Raw genomic sequence first — 12556 nt, 5'->3', positions numbered from 1 at the left:
GCTGGATGAGTGTTCTGTTATTTTGTACGGTCGGCGATTATTCCAACAATTTGTTGTTGATGCTTATACCATGGTTGAGACTGGACGCTTATTGTTTGTCAGAACACAGCAGAAAAAATTGCGTGCTGAAATGTATAGTGGTTTGGCAGAGGCTGTACTTCGAGGTGATACAGATGGTTCTATGCATGGCAAACGAATCATTTTGCCATCCAGTTTTGTAGGTGGTGCAAGATATATGATCCAGAATTACCAAGATGTCATGGCCATATGTAGATGGGTTGGTTACCCATCTTTGTTTATCACCTTTACGAGTAATCCAAAGTGGCCAGAGATTGTTAGATTTCTTTCAGCCAGGGGCTTAAAATCAGATGATCGTCCTGATATTGTGTGTAAGATTTTTAAAGTAAAGTTGGATAGTTTTGTTAGAGATCTTAAAACCAAAAAAATTTCAGAGATATGAAAGCATGTTTGATAACATTTATTGAATATTTTTTAGGTCTATATTTTAAGTTTATAGTTTAGTATTTTGATAAATGTTTTGTGTAAATTTTTTGCAGTGGTGTATACAATTGAGTTTCAGAAGCGTGGTTTGCCTCATTCACACATTTTGCTTTTTTTAAGCAATGAGGATAAACAACCTCGGGCCCAACGTATTGATAAGATTATTTCTGCTAAGATTCATGATCCAGTATCTGATCCGGGCTATTTTAAGAATGTGCAAAATTATATGGTGCATGGTCCATGTGGTGTTGTTCGAAAATCTTCTCCTTGCATGCGGAATGGAAGATGTTCAAAATACTTTCCGAAAAAATTTGTAGTTGCTACAACGTTTGATGATGAAGGTTATCCTGTTTACGGACGTAGAGACAGTGGTCATGTTATTATGAAAGATGGGGTTCCCTTGGATAATAGATACATTGTTCCACACAATCGTGCACTACTTATGAAATATGGTGGCCACGTAAATGTCGAGTGGTGCAATCAATCGCGATCCATCAAGTATTTGTTTAAGTACATAAATAAAGGTCATGATCGCGTGACTACATCTTTTTTCCAGTCTGGCCCAAATGGTTTCTAATAAAGTACAGGATGAAATTAGTTTGTACTATGATTGCAGATATATTTCGTCATGTGAATCTGCTTAGAGAATTTTGGGATTTGAGGTTCAGTATAAGGATCCGTCTGTTGAAAGACTAAGTTTTCACCTTCCTAATGAGCAGAGCATTTTATTTGATGAGAGAGACCGATTGGATAATGTTTTGAACCAGAATACAATTCATTAGAGTAAGTTTTTGGGTTGGATGGATGCAAATAAGATTTATTCCGAGGGTCGTGATCTCACTTATGGTGAATTTCCTACCAAATTTGTTTGGAAAACATATCATTGGCAACCTAGAAAGCAACGTTTCTCCATTGGGAGGTTGTTTTATGTTCCTCCTGGTTCTAGTGATATCTATTATTTGAGATGTTTATTGAACATTGTTAGAGGAGCTACATCGTATGAAGTCATTAGGATTTGGGTGAATGTTGTTCAGTATGATACATTCCGAGATGCCTGTTTTGCTTTAGGATTGTTGGACGATGATAAGGAATATGTTGATGGCATTATTGAGGCATCATTTTGGTTTTCTGTGTTAGAGTTTGTATACTAGAAATCACCTTTCGAGTGATTGAATACTGTTGAAACTCTTATTTTATTTTCCAAAGGAATAAACAAATTATTTTTGTTATAATGTTGTTATGTTTTACATTTAATGGATGTTTATTAACATGTTTAAATGTATAAGTAACTTAACAAAGTCTAAGTCTTTGTTTTAGTAGACCGGTTGTGGGCGTCGTTCACTTTAAGGTAACACGGTCAGTTCTAAACAAAGAAAAAGTATAATTTCACAACCTAGATAGGCTTAGACTACCTATCGTGAAAGGTTGCAATGTCAGTCCGATTATTTCTAAGCCTTACTGAAATAAGATGACGTTGGTGTGGTATAGCACTGGAAGGATCTAACAGCGAGACAGTCTTTATGCTATCTACTGAAAGAAAAGGTCTCGTATATTATTTATTAATCAATGTACGTTAGAATTGAGCATATGGTATTGATTATGCACTACTTTGACTTACCAAATGGTGCGGGTTTTTCGCAACCCAATAAGCCTGGTATATTGGGTAGTGGTGATTAATATCTAGCGGTGCTAGGATTGCTATTATATTGAATCGTGCGCGAGGTGAGTCTCGTTTGATGACATACTCAAGAGAAGCTTGAAATAAGGTTTTATTATTCGGAACCTAGCTAGTTGGAGTTTAATTACTCTATGAATAATAAATAAGATTTTCTTGCTGAGTCCTCTCTTGGAATAAATAAGATATTAATTAATTAAGTCCATAACAGACAATAATTAATTAATGGATGTTTCTATCTTAAGTGCGGGAAATAAATATTAATTTTTGGAAACCCGAAGTACTTGTAATTTCGGATTTGGATGGGGAGTGCAGTATTACTTCTGTAGTGGCTGCTCGTAATATTCCAATTTTAAGCTTATATTAAATTAGGTTTAATTTAATTAGTAAAAAGCTAATTGGAGGAGCCCATATCCAAAGCCTTCCATAGATACCTGTCTGGGCCCAATATGTGACTTATTATAAATAGCAGAATAAAGGAGACAAAAACAACACTTATTTTTCCCTCAAATTTTCGAAAATTCCCCCCCTCACCAGCTGAGGAGTTTTTCGAATTCTTCACCAATTCGCAAAAGGATTTCTCCTGTCTTCTTTATTTAAGTCCTAGTAATCTGGTGAGATCAGCCCACCCTGATATCAGTTTACAGTCCGGGAACCAGACAGAAGATTTGTGGTTTTGTACTAAAAGTCTTCACGTGGAGAAGTCGCGAACCATCTTCGATTCTTTGGAGAATCATCAAGGTATAATGGCTAAACCGTAGAAATTCATGTATGCATGCGTATTTGTGTTCGAAGCATGTTCTTGTTTTTAGTTGTTATATTTTATGCATGATGAACTCAAGAACTATCGAAACAAAGAACTCAAATTATTGGAACGCACGAGACGTGCGATTCGTCGGCGCTCGCGCGACATGCGATCCAAAACAGGGTTGTCGAGCGAGTGGGAGATTGGAGGGTGATCGACCGGAGACACACGAACGAGAGAGGCCTCGTGTGTGCCGCCGGCATGACCACCAGCTCCGGCAGTCTCCGAGCACGGGCACCAATCGAGTGGGAGCTAGGGCGTGATCACCCGGCGACGCGAAAACGAGCGAGGGCTCGTCCGCGCCGCCGGCGAGACCGCGCAGGTCTCTCCAAGTTCGAACGGCGATCGACGGCGGCGGTGAGGGGCGGAGCTCGCTGCTCGTCCGAGAGCAGCGGCTGTCTCTCCGCCGCGTTAAAACCCTAACCCTAGCCTAACCCTAATCGGAATCCGGGATGAGCGACGCTAAGCCGAGAGCTTCGCCGCCTTGCGCGATCGACGCTGGCTTGGGATGCAGCGCCGTCGGAGGAGAATCGACGCCGGGGGAGCGCGGTGCATGCCGCGCGATCGGCGACGGCGACAGAGGGAGATAGGCGGCGCGTTAAGCGCCGTAGTGGGAGAACTGGAAGCAGCCGCGCGTCGCGCGGGCTGCCGGAGCAGGCTGGGCGGCGAAATCGCCGTCCCGGCGGATTGTCTTCGGAATATTTCGACGTTCGTCGTACGTGCAAACCTCGTGCGACGGGATAACGATGAAATATAATTTTAATGATTATTTAATTCCTAAATTAAAAGATATCATTAAAATATTATTATTTAATTGAAATAAAATATTTTGGGAAGATTTCTCTAGATTTTAGGAATATTTTGATTATTTTCTATATCTATGAATATTTTATATCCTAGATGATATAGATGAGAATAATTAAATAGTTTCCTAAATTATATTATATATATCTAGAATCCTAATAAGGATAGATATGTAGGATATCATTAAATAATAATATATTATTCTCTTCCTAATCTTGATAAGGAATTAATTTAAGTTTATCTAAACTTTAGTAATTAATATATTATCCTTTAATAAGATATAAAGAGATTGATAAAAGATTTAATTATCCAGTCAATTTAATACCAACAGAATTTAATTAGGCCTTTAATCTGCACTAAAGCTAAGGATAATTAATGAAAAACCATAACTAAAATATCTAATCGATAATTACGAACTAAGTTTGTATATGGTCTCAATCGATTGGTCTGCAACTTATGAAGCTAATTTCTGAATCTTATCGCCACCCATGCTGTGGGGACAATAATCCTAAGAAATAGCGAGTTCATATAGGTGGACTTCTCAAATATAAATAGTGTGAACTAGAAAGTGATTTCCAATATTATCGCCACCCATGCTGTGGGGACAATAATCCTAAGAAATTACAAGTTTCAGAAGTTCAAACAGAATTTAGGAGATAGCTTGGTCTTGTTATCAACGCATGAGCATTGTTATGGGAGTGTGTTGTAGAAACGAGATTCTGTAATGCTAAATCTGATGGTCGTGCTTAGGCAACATTTGGCGGCCATGCCGTGCTGCGGTCTCTGGACTATTCGTCGGTGTTGTGACCAGTAAAAATTTTAAAATTTTAATGCGTATTGACCTCTGCTTGAGGGTACAAAATTTTAATTTTACAGTTGTGAGAATTTGAAAAGTTTTATGGTTAATCTACTCAATTTGATCACATAAGTTTATAACAAATAGTAAATATTCTGTTTTGCAGTGCAAACTAAATCGTCAACATGTCACTCAATCCTCTTTCTGCAATACTTAAGGAAAACAAACTCGAGGGCCAAAATTACATAGAATGGAAACAAAATTTGGACATCGTTCTCACTGCTGATGAGTACAAGTTTGTGCTCACAACACCTCGACCACGTGTGCCGGCGGCTAACGCCGCGCAGGCAGTGCGGGATTCCCATAGACGGTGGCATAAGGCGAATGAGATGGCTAAGTGTTATATGTTGGCCTCCATGTCAACCGTGCTTAGACATCAGCATGCCGCCATGGCAACTGCCACCGAGATCATGGAAAATCTCACAAATCTCTTTGGTACTCAGAATCAAACGGCTAAGTCTCAGGCCTTTCGGAGTATCATGTGCAAGACTATGAAGGAAGGCTCGTCTGTAAGGGACCATGTCCTTGAGATGATGAGCCACCTCAATCAAATTGAGGTTTTGGGAGGCGTCATTGATGCCGAGTCCCAAGTTACTATCATCCTTCAGAGTCTGCCCCCTAGCTTCCAGCAGTTCAAGCTCAACTTTGAGATGAACAAAAGGAATTACACCTTGGCTGAGCTGTTGACTGAACTTCAGTCAGCAGAGGATCTCATGAACCAAGCTAAGGCTGCGATGGTTAGTACGTCACATCGTTCCTCTGGCCCTAGGCCTGGCGCAGGAAAGAAGAAAGTGACAAACCAGATCGCACCTAAGGAGGCTAAGGGAAAGAAAAAGAGGAGGTCGGGAAAGAAGCAAACCGGAAAGTGTTTCAAGCGTGGAGAGAAGGGGCATTGGAAGCCAGACTGCCCTAAAAAGGGCAAGGCTACAGGTATGCACCAAGCTTTTGTTGTTGAATCTTGTTTAGCTTCGACTTCATCTCATACTTGGGTTATTGACACTGGAGCAACTGATCATATTTGTTTTGATCCTGACTTAATGCAGGTGACAAGACGGCTATATGATGGTGAGATTGAAGTCCAGCTGGGCGACGCTACTAAAGTGGCGGCCGTTGCAGTGGGAGACGTTGATTTGCGTTTTAGTAGTGATAGATTTTTGGTTTTGAAGAATGTTTTGTTGATACCTTCTTTTAGAAGAAATTTAATTTCAGTTTCTAAATTGGTTTTTGATGGATATTCGATTTCTTTCAATGACAGTTGTGTTATTAAGAAAGATGGTTCTTATATTTGTCGTGGTATCATGGAAAACAATCTGTACACAATCATATCTACACAATTTAATAATCGCAAATTAGAACTCAATAATGCATCGAAAGTTTCAAAGAAAAGAAAACAACCTTCAAGTTCAATGAACGAAACGTACTTATGGCACCTAAGACTTGGTCATGCCAACCAAAGAAGGATTCAAACTCTTGTGGACCAAGACCTCTTAAGAGGTCTAGACACAGAGACTTTTTCTACGTGTGAATCCTGCTTGGAAGGCAAGATGACTAAGAGACCTTTTAGGGTGAAAGGTAATAGGGCCAAGGAAGCACTAGAACTCGTTCATACTGATGTGTGTGGACTAATGTCAACCGAGGCAAGAGGCGGCTTTCGCTATTTCATCACTTTTATTGATGATTACTCGAAAGTCGGATATGTTTATTTGATGCGCTTTAAGTCTGAAGCTTTTGACAAGTTCAAGGAGTTTAAGGCTTATGCGGAGACGCATCATGGAAAACGTATCAAGAGCCTGCGATCTGATCGCGGAGGCGAATACCTCAGTGCCGAGTTTTTGGACTACTTATCAGTAGAGGGAATTGAATCCCAAACGACTGCGCCGGGCACACCCCAGCAGAATGGCGTAGCTGAAAGAAGGAATAGGACCTTGTTAAACATGGTCCGATCGATGATGAGTTATGCACGACTGCCCATTTCGTTTTGGGGACATGCCTTGCTTTCTGCAAGTCATATTTTAGACAATTTACCAACAAAATCTGTTCCTGCCACTCCATATGAGTTGTGGACTGGGCGAAAGCCCAATCTAGAACATCTCAAGATATGGGGGTGTCCAACTCATGTTTTGGAAAAGGATCCAACTAAGCTGGGCTCAAGGACAGAGGTATGTTTGTTTATAGGGTACCCCAAAGGTTCGAAAGCTTACGAATTCTATAGTCTCCGAGACAAGAAAGTCATTGTGAGTACTCACGCGACATTCTTAGAGGAAGACTTTGTTATGAATCATAAACCCAGCAGTGAGGTAGCTCTTGAAGAGCTCACTTCAGTCACAAGTTCCATTAACCAAGAACAAGTACCAAACGTACAACCTATTCCCGAACCTTCAACTCATACACCTAATGTTGTAGTGTCGCGCCGCAGTGGGAGGGTCTCTCATGAGCCCAAAAGGTACATTGGTTTGGGAGAATCTATGGATCACTCCTCGGATAGCAATGTACTAGACCCCTGGAACTTTGCAGAGGCGCAGGCGGATGCCGATCATTGCGAATGGGTAAAAGCAATGGACTCGGAACTACAATCTATGATAGACAAAGACGTCTACGATTTGTCCATCCTACCCGAAGGTTGTACTGCCATTGGGAGCAAGTGGATATATAAGCGTAAACGTGGACCCGATGGACGAGTTAAAGTCTTTAAAGCAAGACTAGTGGCTAAGGAGTACACCCAAAAGGAAGGTGTCGATTACGATGAGTCCTTCTCCCCAGTGGCCATGCTCAAATCGATCCGGATTCTTTTGTCTATAGCAGCTTACATGGATTGGGATGTGTGGCAGATGGACGTTAAGACTGCGTTCTTGAACGGTAGTCTTGAGGAGACCATCTACATGGAACAACCCGAGGGTTATGCCGTTAAGGGCAAAGAGCACATGGTTTGGAAGCTTAAGAGGGCCATTTATGGCCTCAAGCAAGCATCTAGATCATGGAATCAGTGCTCCGATCAAACTGTTCATAAGTTTGGATTCGATAAATGCCCTAACGAGAGCTGCGTGTACAAGAAGGTAGAAAAAGGGAATGTGGTGTTCTTAGTTTTATATGTAGATGACATTCTTCTAATTGGAAACAATAAAAAGATGTTGTCATCAGTACGAACTTGGTTATCAAACCAGTTCGAGATGAAGGATATGGGAGATGCGGGACACATCCTAGGTATCAAGGTCCTTAGGGATCGTGAGAAAAGGATGTTGTGCTTATCCCAAGAACCCTACATCGACACTGTACTTAGCCGATTTAGCATGCAAGATGCCAAGAAAGGTTTCTTGCCTTTTAGACATGGCATTCATTTATCTCAAGAGATGTCGCCTAAGACGACAACTGAGATAGCTGAGATGAGAAGGATACCATATGCTTCGGCAGTTGGTAGCCTCATGTATGCTATGCTTTGTACAAGACCTGATATTTGCTTTGCTGTTGGCATGGTAGCAAGATATCAATCAAACCTTGGCCAAGGGCATTGGACTGCAGTAAAGAACATACTCAAGTACCTTAAACGGACTAAGGACTATGTTCTAGTTTACAAAGCAGGCGAGCTATGTCCTATAGGGTATACTGATTCAGACTTTCAAGCTGATCAAGACTCGAGAAAATCTACTTCAGGTTATGTGTTCACCTTAGGAGGTGGAGCTGTGATTTGGAAGAGTGTAAAGCAGAAATGCATTGTGGACTCTACCATGGAAGCCGAATATGTGGCCGCTTCGGAGGCTGCAAAAGAGGCTGTATGGCTCAAGAACTTCCTTATGGACTTAGGTGTGGTTACGAATCTGCCCAAGAGCATTACCATTTATTGTGACAATTCTGGTGCTGTGGCTAATTCGAAGGAACCAAGAGCTCACAAAGCGAGCAAACACATTGAAAGGAAATATCATATCATCAGAGATATAGTGCAGAGAGGAGACATACAAGTGGTCAAGATTGCGTCAGAGAACAACCTGGCAGATCCTTTTACTAAGGCATTGGCGGTAAAACCGTTCGAGCGCCATGTAGAAAGGATGGGAGTTCGACTCGCTCGAGACCTCAACTCGCTTTCAGTATAAGTGGGAGACTAGACGTAGTGCACATTTTTTTGTATACTCGAAAGCTGTTTTGAGTATAAGTGGGAGATTGTTAGAGTTTGTATACTAGAAATCACCTTTCGAGTGATTGAATACTGTTGAAACTCTTATTTTATTTTCCAAAGGAATAAACAGATTATTTTTGTTATAATGTTGTTATGTTTTACATTTAATGGATGTTTATTAACATGTTTAAATGTATAAGTAACTTAACAAAGTCTAAGTCTTTGTTTTAGTAGACCGGTTGTGGGCGTCGTTCACTTTAAGGTAACACGGTCAGTTCTAAACAAAGAAAAAGTATAATTTCACAACCTAGATAGGCTTAGACTACCTATCGTGAAAGGTTGCAATGTCAGTCCGATTATTTCTAAGCCTTACTGAAATAAGATGACGTTGGTGTGGTATAGCACTGAAAGGATCTAACAGCGAGACAGTCTTTATGCTATCTACTGAAAGACGAGGTCTCGTATATTATTTCTTAATCAATGTACGTTAGCATTGAGCATACGGTATTGATTATGCACTACTTTGACTTACCAAATGGTGCGGGTTTTTCGCAACCCAATAAGCCTCGTATATTGGGTAGTGGTGATTAATATCTAGCGGTGCTAGGATTGCTATTATATTGAATCGTGCGCGAGGTGAGTCTCGTTTGATGACATCCTCAAGAGAAGCTTGAAATAAGGTTTTATTATTCGGAACCTAGCTAGTTGGAGTTTAATTACTCTGTGAATAATAAATAAGATTTTCTTGCCGAGTCCTCTCTTGGAATAAATAAGATATTAATTAATTAAGTCCATAGCAGACAATAATTAATTAATGGATGTTTCTATCTTAAGTGCGGGAAATAAATATTAATTTTTGGAAACCCGAAGTACTTGTAATTTCGGATTTGGATGGGGAGTGCAGTATTACTTCTGTAGTGGTTGCTCGTAATATTCCAATTTTAAGCTTATATTAAATTGGGTTTAATTTAATTAGCAAAAAGCTAATTGGAGGAGCCCATATCCAAAGCCTTCCATAGATCTCTGTCTGGGCCCAATATGTGACTTATTATAAATAGGAGAATAAAGGAGACAGAAACAACACTTATTTTTCCCTCAAATTTTCGAAAATTCCTCCCCTCACCAGCTGAGGAGTTTTTCAAATTCTTCACCAATTCGCAAAAGGATTTCTCATGTCTTCTTTATTTAAGTCCTAGTAATCTGGTGAGATCAGCCCACCCTGATATCAGTTTACAGTCCGGGAACCAGACATAAGATTTGTGGTTTTGTACTAAAAGTCTTCACGTGGAGAAGTCGCGAGCCATCTTCGATTGTTTGGAGAATCATCAAGGTATAATGGCTAAACCTTAGAAAAGCATGTTTTAGGTTTCAATTAATCAAAGCATGATTTATTTGAGTTATGAGCATGATACGTGTGATAATTGCGCGAATAGAATTTGTCTAAATAATCCGCTAAATAGATCTGATTATTTTGTAATTGATTTATTGACACGCGCTTCCGCTGCCAGTCCCTTCATTCTGCCCATTCCATAAGATTGCTATTTGTTAGTTTGTTGACTTCAGAATCTAGTTCTAGACCAGATTTTGTTTGGCGAAGTTGTTGGAAATATTTATCTGAAGATGTTTTGTATAATCAAAGAAAATTGAGAAGTCTTCCAGGTAATTTTTATATAAGTTATTTCACTTTTTGTAATTTATTCTATTTTAAATAATTTTGTTTAGTATAATAATAAATAATAAATTACTATTTATTGTAGGGTTGTTGCCGAGCGACGAGGATGTCCAAAATTTTGCTATGGCGGAGATTGAGAAGTTGTTGTTAAATGTTGGAAAAAGTTTGCGTGATTTCCAGGGTATGCCTTATCCGAAATCTGAGTTTTTTGAAACGTTTGAAAATAGATTAATTTGCGATGAGTTGTGTTATGATTGTGAAGCTTTGGGAAGAGAACATTTGGACTTTCTTTCTAAGTTTACTGATGAACAACTTCATGTTCATGATACTATTATGTCATCCGTTGACTCAAATGCTGGAGGAATGTTTTTTGTCTATGGTTATGGAGATACTGGTAAAACTTTCATATGGAGGTCTTTGTCAGCCGGGATTCGTTCGAGGGGTGAAATTGTTTTAAATGTGGCATCCAGTGGCATAATTCTTTGTTGTTGTCTGGAGGTAGAACAACTCATTCTCGCTTTAAGATTCCCATCATTGTTGATGAAGATTCCATGTGCAACATAAAACCTGGGAGTGCGCTTGCTGAACTCATTGTTAGAGCTAAGCTTATCATATGGGATGAAACTCCGATGGTTCATAAACATGCGATTGAAGTTGTCGATAGGACTTTTAGATATATCATGCGTGTATGTGATGAAGGTAGTATGCAGAAACCATTTGGTGGAAAAGCTATTGTTTTTGGTGGTGACTTTAGGCAAATCTTTCCTGTTGTTCCAAAGGGTAGTAGGCAAGATGTTGTGAATGCTGTTATCAACTCTTCTTACCTTTGGAATTATTGCAAGACATTGAGGCTTACGAAAAATATGAGACTGTTGAGTGCTGCATCATGTGATGAAGCGGAACTTTTGAAGGAATTTTCTTCTTGGGTTGCTTCAATAGGGGATCAAATGACGGTGAAGTGACTATTGGTCTTCCATCTGACATTGTTTTGTCTGATTCTGGTGATCATTTGAAAACAATTGTTTCCGAGATATATCCATCTTATATGAATCATGAAGAGTTGAGCGGTTGTTTGCGTGATCGTGCTATACTTGCTCCTACGTTGGAGATTGTTAACGGGTTAATCGATTCATGATGTCGTTGGATCAGTCTAAAGGTCGTCTTTATTTGAGCTTTGATAGTATTGCTAACTCAGATTTGACATCGAGTGGTTTAGCTGCGCTACATTCAGTTGAGTTTTTGAACAACTTGAAGTGTTCAGGTACACCTAATCATGAATTGTTGCTGAAAGTTGGTACTCCTGTTATGCTCTTAAGGAATATAGATCACTCGAACGGATTATGTAATGGCACAAGATTGCTGATTACATGATTAGGTGATTATATTCTGGAGGCTCAAGTGTTGGCTGGTCATAATGTTGGGCATAAAGTTTTGATCCCTCGAATGTCTTTAATTCCTTCTGATCCAAGGTTGCCGTTCAAATTACAACGACGACAATTCCCTGTAGTTGTGCCTTATGCAATGACCATTAACAAAAGTTAAGATCAATCTTTGGCTCATGTTGGGTTATTCCTACGAAAACCAGTATTCAGTCATGGACAGTTGTATGTTGCTATATCTCGAGTCACGAGTCGTGCAGGTCTAAAGATTATGGTCTGTAAAGACGAGGATGATGATAGAAGGGGTGATTCGACTGTTAATGTTGTTTACAAAAAGGTTTCCAAAATTTATGAACGATTAATGTTTTGTATATAATATTTTGTTGAGTTGTTTGTCTTTTTCTATTTAGTCTGTTATTAACTTTTTTTGCCTTTGTTTACATATGGTTTATATTCTTATCTGTTTTATATATTTACTTTTTACTTCTAACCTCTTTTTCATCGGACATCACACAATTTTATCTTTATTTACACATATTTTTAAAATTTTATGTCCCGTGCATAGCACGGGCGTTGACACTAGTTGGGGTAAATGGTGAAGAAGATAGTATGTGGGTTGTTTATTTAATTGTTGTTGGGCTAACACTTTAGTTATTTGGGCTAAACAAATAGAATAATAAAATATGGGCCCAATCTTTTAATAATTTGGTGCTGTAGTAAATAAATGTAGGAAGGCCCATTTCCAAAATTTAATTA

The 12556-nt window shown here is 39.4% G+C and overlaps 1 pseudogene; it reads left to right on the top strand.

Annotated features, from left to right (window-relative positions):
* The first annotated feature begins 70 nt into the window (after nucleotides 1-70).
* Nucleotides 71-11383, top strand: LOC148933151 (uncharacterized; annotated as a pseudogene).
* Nucleotides 11384-12556: the final 1173 nt, after the last annotated feature.

This window comes from Salvia hispanica, chromosome 1, assembly GCF_029641045.1.
Source record: "Salvia hispanica isolate PSC_SH4W2 chromosome 1, Shi_PSC_v1, whole genome shotgun sequence".
Classification (NCBI taxonomy): Eukaryota; Viridiplantae; Streptophyta; class Magnoliopsida; order Lamiales; family Lamiaceae; genus Salvia; species Salvia hispanica.
Note: the sequence above shows the minus strand (reverse complement) of the source record. Positions and strands in the feature narration are given on the sequence as shown.